Genomic DNA, 7728 nt, shown 5'->3' on the forward strand with positions numbered 1-7728 from the left:
ACACACACACACACACAGACTCACAAGGCAAAGACAATACTGTAATAACGGCGATGTTGTGGCTATTTGTGCCAGTTTGTCTTGACCCTTGGTATGCATTTACCAAAAACAACAGCGATTGTAGTTGAATGTACCCTGCAGACCAGTTCCAAAGGAAACCAGTTAGACCTGATCAGTTTTCCAGTAAAGACACACGCCCCTTCCTACCAGGAATCAAAACAGTTTGATTCCTTGAACATTTAACTCCACCCCCAACAGTTTCAAGACATGTTGATCTCAACTACATGTTAAGTGTGAGTGAATGCATACTGCACGGTTGCGATGTGATAAAATGATCAAATCTGGCTGCAGAAACTGCCTCTGTGGTAACTACTATTGTAGATGCTTCCAGGACCACATTTATACATATATATATATATATATATATATATATATATATATATATATATATATAGGGTGCATCAAATTTGAATGGGAAATTTTAATTTCAAAATATCAATTTGGCGGCATTGCATTTTGTTCCAATTAACATAAAAATGACTTTTGCAAAGTTTTGAGGAATTCCATTGAGATTTAGGGGTGCCACTTAACACATGAACTTTTGTGAAATTTCGAAAAATGGGCAATTTTTAGTCTAATTGCCAAAAGGTTGACCTGGAAATGTGAGTACAGTGAACTTTTATACAGTAACATGTTCTATAGGGTTATCAAAGTAAAAGTTGTATGTTTGCCCTTTGGGGCAAGAATTCAACTTTCAAGATTCTCCATTCATTTGTCCTATAGATGGATGTCGGACACACATATAAAGTTTAATTGACTTTATTGTTAAACACAAGGAGCGATACTGACACACTTAAAAGAACAAACCCTCTCTAGTGGCTAATTCACTGGCAACTAACAGGGCCTAATGGTAAGAGCTGACACTAACTAAACTTTCAAACAATTGCTTAGTCTGTGCCAGAGTCCGCTCCACTGAGCAACATCACCAGGGAGAAAGAGAGAGGAAATGGAACCTGAACTCTGAACCTAGCCAGTGTGTCTCCCCCCCAGATATGTCTCCCTACCTGCCACCCAAGAGTAACCGTCCTATTCAGGCATTAGCTTGCGTTTGCAGTGGCGAAGCTTTGGCTGTTGGCTGCCGTCATGTTCAACTGCCTGACTCTGCAACCAGGCCACGCGTGAAGGCAGCCTGTTGCATTGGTGACATCTTCAACCTTGTAGCCAGTGACACGACACTTGGTCGGGTAAGGATATCATGTGGAATGAAGACGTTTATTCCAGTCTTCTTACGCTTGACACTTGCTCCAGTCTTCTTACACTTGTGGGATGGTTCGCCCTCAGATGGTGGACAGACTGTATTAGTATCCTCCTCTGGCTCCTCATCACTCTCCAACACCAAGCTGGACATTGCAGTCATCTCCTCCAGCTCCTTTTCACAGTGGAACAGCCTGGCTGCTGCGGCAGCTTGACGCTCCTCTCGCCGCTTCACCTTGAGCTGCAGCTTTTTGTCCAATATGTGTGGCCAAATGTGGCCACTCTGTCGGTCTTCATGCTGGCCAAGAAAGCTAGGTCTTCTGGATTATCAATTAGCTTTTCCACATTTGGAGGCCACAGCGGAAATGTGGCATCAAGTCTGCACTACATTTTCTCCAATTGTTTCGCTGTAGTCTCACTGGAGCGCTTGGCCTGGGAGATTTTCCGCAGCTTGTTGTTAGCATTGACTAAGTCTACCATCTTGTGGCACGCACGCTTGTCGCTCCACCATTGGGATGTTGGCTTTCTTGTAAAATGCCGCACCTGCTCCGGACAACCTTGGCTGCTTCAAACTGCAAAACGCTCCATTTGCACCAGGTTTCTTGCAGCAGGCAACGTAAGATCTGGCGACCAGTTGGCAGTTGTGCACTGGTATGATGCCATCCCACTGTTGATGCTGGGCGCCAGACCAAAAACCAGGATGCGACTGCTAGTCTGGCAGGGACCAGTTGGTGAGGCACATCTTAGAGCGGGATCCTGGGGTGGGTTGTGTTGTGCGTGCCTGAGAATGAAAAGGAACAAGCTCAAGGATAGTGTTTAATCATATCTTAGTGTCATAGACGGCTATCTTTATGAAGAATTCCACTCAGACTCGTAGTGCACCTTGTAGGACTCAGCTTTATTACTCAGCTTGTAACTGTACAACCGCCGGATGTCTCGCGCATGCTCAACAATGTACCTCTGCTACGGAAGCCTAACTGTGACATATCACTACATCTCCCCCCTCCCAGCAGCAAAACCGCTTGCTTAACCTTACATGGGTACTTTACAGAAATACTCAACATTTAGAAAATAGCATCTCCGAACACTAGGACGTTGGAGTAGACAGTCCTCAGTCCGCAGCAACATAGGGATTATTCTGCCCTAAACAGTTGCTGTTCCTATCAATCCTACAAAACAAACTTTCAGTACAAGCCTTTAGTTAGAAGTAAACTTGTTGATAATACCAACATCTATAACGTGTGAATCTTTACTCTTACAGAGTTCCAATGCACTTTCAAATTCCAATTTACTCCTTATCTCTCCTCCTGGGTATATACTTCTTTTTGTTCCTGAACTCTATATACTTCACATCTAAACACTTGAACTAAACACATGAAGTAGAAGACATTGAGTCACTAAGTGTCTCTATATCTCAGAGGAATTCTGACTATTCTTCCCCTGGATGTAACCTGTGAACCTTCGAGTGTAGTAGGACGCTCCACCTCCGGGTGCAGCAGCCTCTGACAGGGCTCTTGGTTGTGGAGTCGGACTGTCCTCAGGTGGAAAGCTACTGGTTGGTTCCACTGGGACAGGTGCTGTAGCTGATCTGGTCGATCGGTGAGCTGTGGCACAGCTTGCAGTGTCTCCGATTCCGTCGTACACAGCACCATTTCTGTTTCCACCATGTTAGACCGTGGCTCCTTGCATTTGGCAATATCTTAGCTGGGTTTTCCAACCTTTGTCACCATCCAGTTTTACCCTGACATTCTGTCCTGGTTGTAGAGTGGGAAGTGGTTGTGCAAGAATAATGGCGATCATGGAAGAACCGATAAGCTGACTTGTCTGATCGTCCTTTTGCTGTACCAACTCCTTGTCCACCGGAGTAGCTCGCATTTTGCTCTCCAGCATCGGAAGTGTATTTCTAATCTCTCTCCAATCATAAGTATCGCAGGCTCATCCTGTAGCGGCACTAGGGTTGCTCTGTAGCACATCAGGCCAAATGGGGGTCAGCTGCTTCAAGATATTCTTCGCAGTCTGAACCGCTCGTTCAGCCGCCCCATTCGCCTGAGGGTAATGTGCTAGAGGTCGTGTGCACGAAACCAATTCTCTGGTAAAATCTTGGAACTCAGTAAATGTGAACTGAGTGGCATTATCACTGACCAGTTTCCAGTGGGATTCCCCACCTCACAACATGCCCTTGGTCGACAATGACATCACGACTAGTATAGAAGTCGTCGAGCTATTTCAATGTCTCTGGGTAATAGTCGGTTACGATGAGATAATTCCACCTCTCAAACTCGCATAGGTCAGCAGCGATGCGCTGCCGGGGCCCTCTGGTAGGGTAGAAGTCAGAGAGGTTCATGCCTCTGGTTTGATTATTTTCAATGCAAATTTGCATGACGACACCGTCTGTTTAATCTCAGCACTGATGCTCGCCACACACAGCCATCTTGGGCTGCCCGGCACCGTGTAGTCCTTGGTGTCCTTTATGTAATCTGACACACTTCAGCCCTCTGCGCAGTGGAATGACCCCCGGTCTGATATAACACTAATCCATCCGTTTCGTGAGATGAGCTCTTGCAGAATAATAACGATGGAGAGAGGGTTCATCATTGTTTTGTGCGCCATCCATTCTTGATAAAACTTGTAACCTGCTGAATTCATAATCATGCTGAGTGGCCAGACGGATCTTAGAGAGTCTTTGGGATGAGACAGGTGCATTTGCTACAACTGACGAACATGACTTGTATCACCTGATCTGTGGTCTCATCACTCCGTTTTTCTGCGGCCTCCTGGATAAGTGTCGGCCACCACACTGCTGCCTGGGACGTGTACTGCTTCACGTTGAACCTTAAAGGCGCATCGCAGTCTCTGCACTTGGAGGGGTTTTTCCAGGTCGTAGTATTTATTAGTGGCACAAGTGGTTTGTGGTCTGTTTGCAGAAGGAAACTGTCCATTCCCTGAACGTAGCGTGCAAACCGCTCACACGCCCACACTCCTGCCAAGCACTCCTTCTCGATTTGAGAGTATCTTCTCTCGGCATCCGACAGTGTGCGGGAGCAGAATGCCACTGGCTTTAAGCCGTCCTCATGTTCTTGTAGTAGAGCTGCCCCTAAGCCGTAGCTACTTGCATCGGCGCTGATGACAGTTTTCCGATTTGCATCATAATATGCAAGAGCTGGGGCTGACACTACATGCCTTTAACAGCGATGAACGCCTGTTCTTGGGTGTTGTTCCATACCCACTTGTTCTCACTTCTCAACAGGCTGGTGATTGGGTGTAACTTGGTGGAGAGGCCTGGCAAGAATTTCCCCACGTAATTAATCAGACCCAGAACCTGCCGGAGCTCCTCCACATTTGTGGGACTCTGCATCTTGGTGATGGCTTCTACCTTAGTCGGATCGGGTTTGATGCCCTCGGCACTGAGACTTGACCGAGTTATCGAGTTTCTGATTTGCTGAAATGACACTTTGCTTGTTCAGCTTCAGCCACTGTTCTTAACAGTCTTCAGAACTGCATTCAGGTGGTTGTCATGTTTCTCCTTGGTCTGTCCATAAACGAGAATGTCATCCATGACAACGACACCCCTTCATGGTCCTTCAGTGTGGATAACTGTCTCTGAAAAATTTCTGAGCTGACGTGATTCCAAACGGCAGTCTTCTGAGCGAATCTACCGATGGGGGTTATAAATGTTGTCAGTCTTCTACTCTTAGCATCCAGAGGAATTTGCCAAAATCACACTGGGCATCAAGGGTGGAAAACACCTTAGCCCCCGCCAGCTTTGGAGCAATGTCTTCCAAAGTTGGTAAGATGTAGCGCTCCCGTTTTACTGCTTTGTTTAGGCGTTTCAGATCCACACATATTCTTACTTGATCTCTGTTTTTCTTTTCAACAGGAACCATCGGGGCGCACCAATCAGTGGGCTCAGTAACCTCTTCTATGATGCCCAAGTCTAGAATACGCTTCAGTTCTGTTTCAACCTTCGAAAGAAGAGGAAATGGGACACGGCGTGGCGCTGTCAGGCTGTAGGGCTCTGCATCTGCTTTCAGTTCTATTTTAACAGGGTCGCATTTAAGCAGGCCAATTTCCCCAAAGACGTCCCCTAGGAGGTCTGTGTTTATATTGTTGAGCCTTCTGACCAAACCCATCCTCCTGGCAACACTACCTCCCAACAGGTTGTGAGCATAGGGTCCCTTTATGACAGTAACCCAGAACCGGTATTTCTGTCCCTTAAACTGACTTGTGGCCAGAAACTTGCCCACACAGTGGACTTCGCCTCCAGGGCTGGTGACCGGTGGCATTTTACCTGCTGTGACCAATCTTGGGCTCTTTAGCAGTCCGTTAAATGTAGCATGAGACACAACTGTAATGTCTGCACCTGTGTCGATTCTAAATCTGACAGAACAGCCATTTACAGGTAAGTCTACAAGCCACTCATCATCCGAATCTGGCTGCTCAATTATTGCTGCCTTAGTATTAGTTACTGCTCCAAGAAAAAACATGTCGTCCCTCTCGGCTGGGTTGTCAGAAGCTACTGTCACCTCTTTCAGCATTTTAGTTTTGCAGACTACTTCGAAATGTCCAGTTTTATTGCATTTCCGGCACCTCTTGTTCTTCGCTGGGCATGGCTGCATTTTCCCATGTTGTCTATTACACCGAGAGCATGTAAGGAGATATTTGGACTCACCGTGCTCCGGTTTTCTCCGCCATTGTGCATCATTGTTGCTCTTTTTAGAGTGAAAATGCCGTCTTCCTTGACTCATTCCGTCCACAGCATGTTCCACACGCAAACTTGCACTCTGCTGTTTGATTTGCTCACTTTGGCGTGCTATCTGAATAGCTCGTTCAAGCGTGAGGTCTGCCTCCAGCTGTAATTTCTGGGAAACATCTCGATCCAATATGCCTATCACGATCCTGTCTCTGATTTGTTCATCTTTAGTGCTTCCGAACTCACAGTATTGTGCTAGCTCATATTAGCTTCTAACGAATGCTTCGACTGGCTCTCCGGCTTTCTGTACTCTCTTATGAAAGCAAGCTCTGTCGTGGATAATGTTCCTTTTAAGCACAAAATGGTCGCTAAATTTCGCCATTACCGTCATGTAATCCAGCTCGGGATGAGTCTCTACAGTTTCTTCGTCTGCCGCTTCTTCGACGTTTTCCCTCTCTACACAAAAGAGTCATAAATAGCCTCTGCCTCTCTCCCCAGGCATAAAAGCGTGTTAACTTGTACTTCTCCGCTCTCTCGGTCCAGCTTGGATGTACTCTGAAGCGGTCGAAGCGACGGCGCCATAAAGGCCAGTCCGCCGGGCGGGAGAAGTCGAGGGTTCCGGTGGTCCGAACTTTGCCATTCTCATCAGTAGGCGTCCTGGATCCCACTTCTGACACCATGTCATAGACGGCTTACTTTATGAAGAATTCCACTCGGACTCGTAGTGCAACCTGTAGGACTCAGCTTTATTACTCGCTTGTAACTGTACAACCGCCGGATTGTCTCGTGCATGCTCAACAATGTACTCTGCTACGGACCTACTTGACATTACACACACTTAGCATACTTAATATGACTCAATTTGAAACCATGCTTGCATAAGCCTCAAATTTTAGCTTTACATAGTCTAACTTCATCATAACTTACCGTACATCACTACCAGAGTAGCTAGCTGTGCTCGCAAATATACTTATATTTAAAATGTTAATTTCCTGTAAACCACTACAATGCTACTCTCAATACATGAGACATCAATACTCTGATAATACATGTCCACTCTAGAATACTGTTGATGTTAAGCTTAATAGCTTAGCTAACGTAGATAACTACTGTGTTAGCAAACTGTTGCTAGCTAACGTTATCTAGATGTAATGAACACCAAATACCTATAAAATAATGACTTAAGTATACAAAGACAACCCTACAGATATGTTAGTAATATGATAATACATACCCAACACATTCACGAAAGATCACCTTAGTTTTTCTGAGCTGCAGTGTTGTTTACCTCAGATCTCCATGCGACCATTGAGCACTGTTTACCACTTATCCCAACAAACAGATGTGGGGTGGCCCCACCTAAATCATGTTTGGACTATTTTGCATGTTGTTGTTTACATATATTGGAACACTTTTTAGCACCCAGCCATACAGAATTACGAATTGGTTTTTTGATGCACCCTAATTATATATATATATTATATAATTATATATATATATATTAAGTATATATTGTTCGTTTTGTGGTGGGGTTTTCCTCTTTATTTCAGAGTGACTGGATAGACAGAAAGGTTTGAAGAGAGATGGGTGATGACACCCAGCAAAAGGGCCACAGGTGGGATTCGAACAGGCCCCTGCAAAGGCCTCCGCCTACAGTGGCTGAGACTTTTACACCACCCAGGCTAAGTTGATTAAAAAAGGAACGAAAAACAAGTTTTTCGAATTGTCTTAATGCCTTATCAAAATTTTAGGAAAATCCACCCTTTTAAAACACCAATTTTTTA

At 45.3% G+C, this 7728-nt stretch overlaps 1 protein-coding gene across 2 annotated transcripts in view; it reads left to right on the forward strand.

Annotated features, from left to right (window-relative positions):
- Window positions 1–7728, forward strand: part of LOC116695604 (GTPase IMAP family member 8) — a 40408-nt gene that overhangs the window by 1131 nt on the left and 31549 nt on the right. The window lies entirely within an intron of this gene.

Source organism: Etheostoma spectabile, chromosome 9 (genome assembly GCF_008692095.1).
Source record: "Etheostoma spectabile isolate EspeVRDwgs_2016 chromosome 9, UIUC_Espe_1.0, whole genome shotgun sequence".
In the NCBI taxonomy this organism is placed as follows: Eukaryota; Metazoa; Chordata; class Actinopteri; order Perciformes; family Percidae; genus Etheostoma; species Etheostoma spectabile.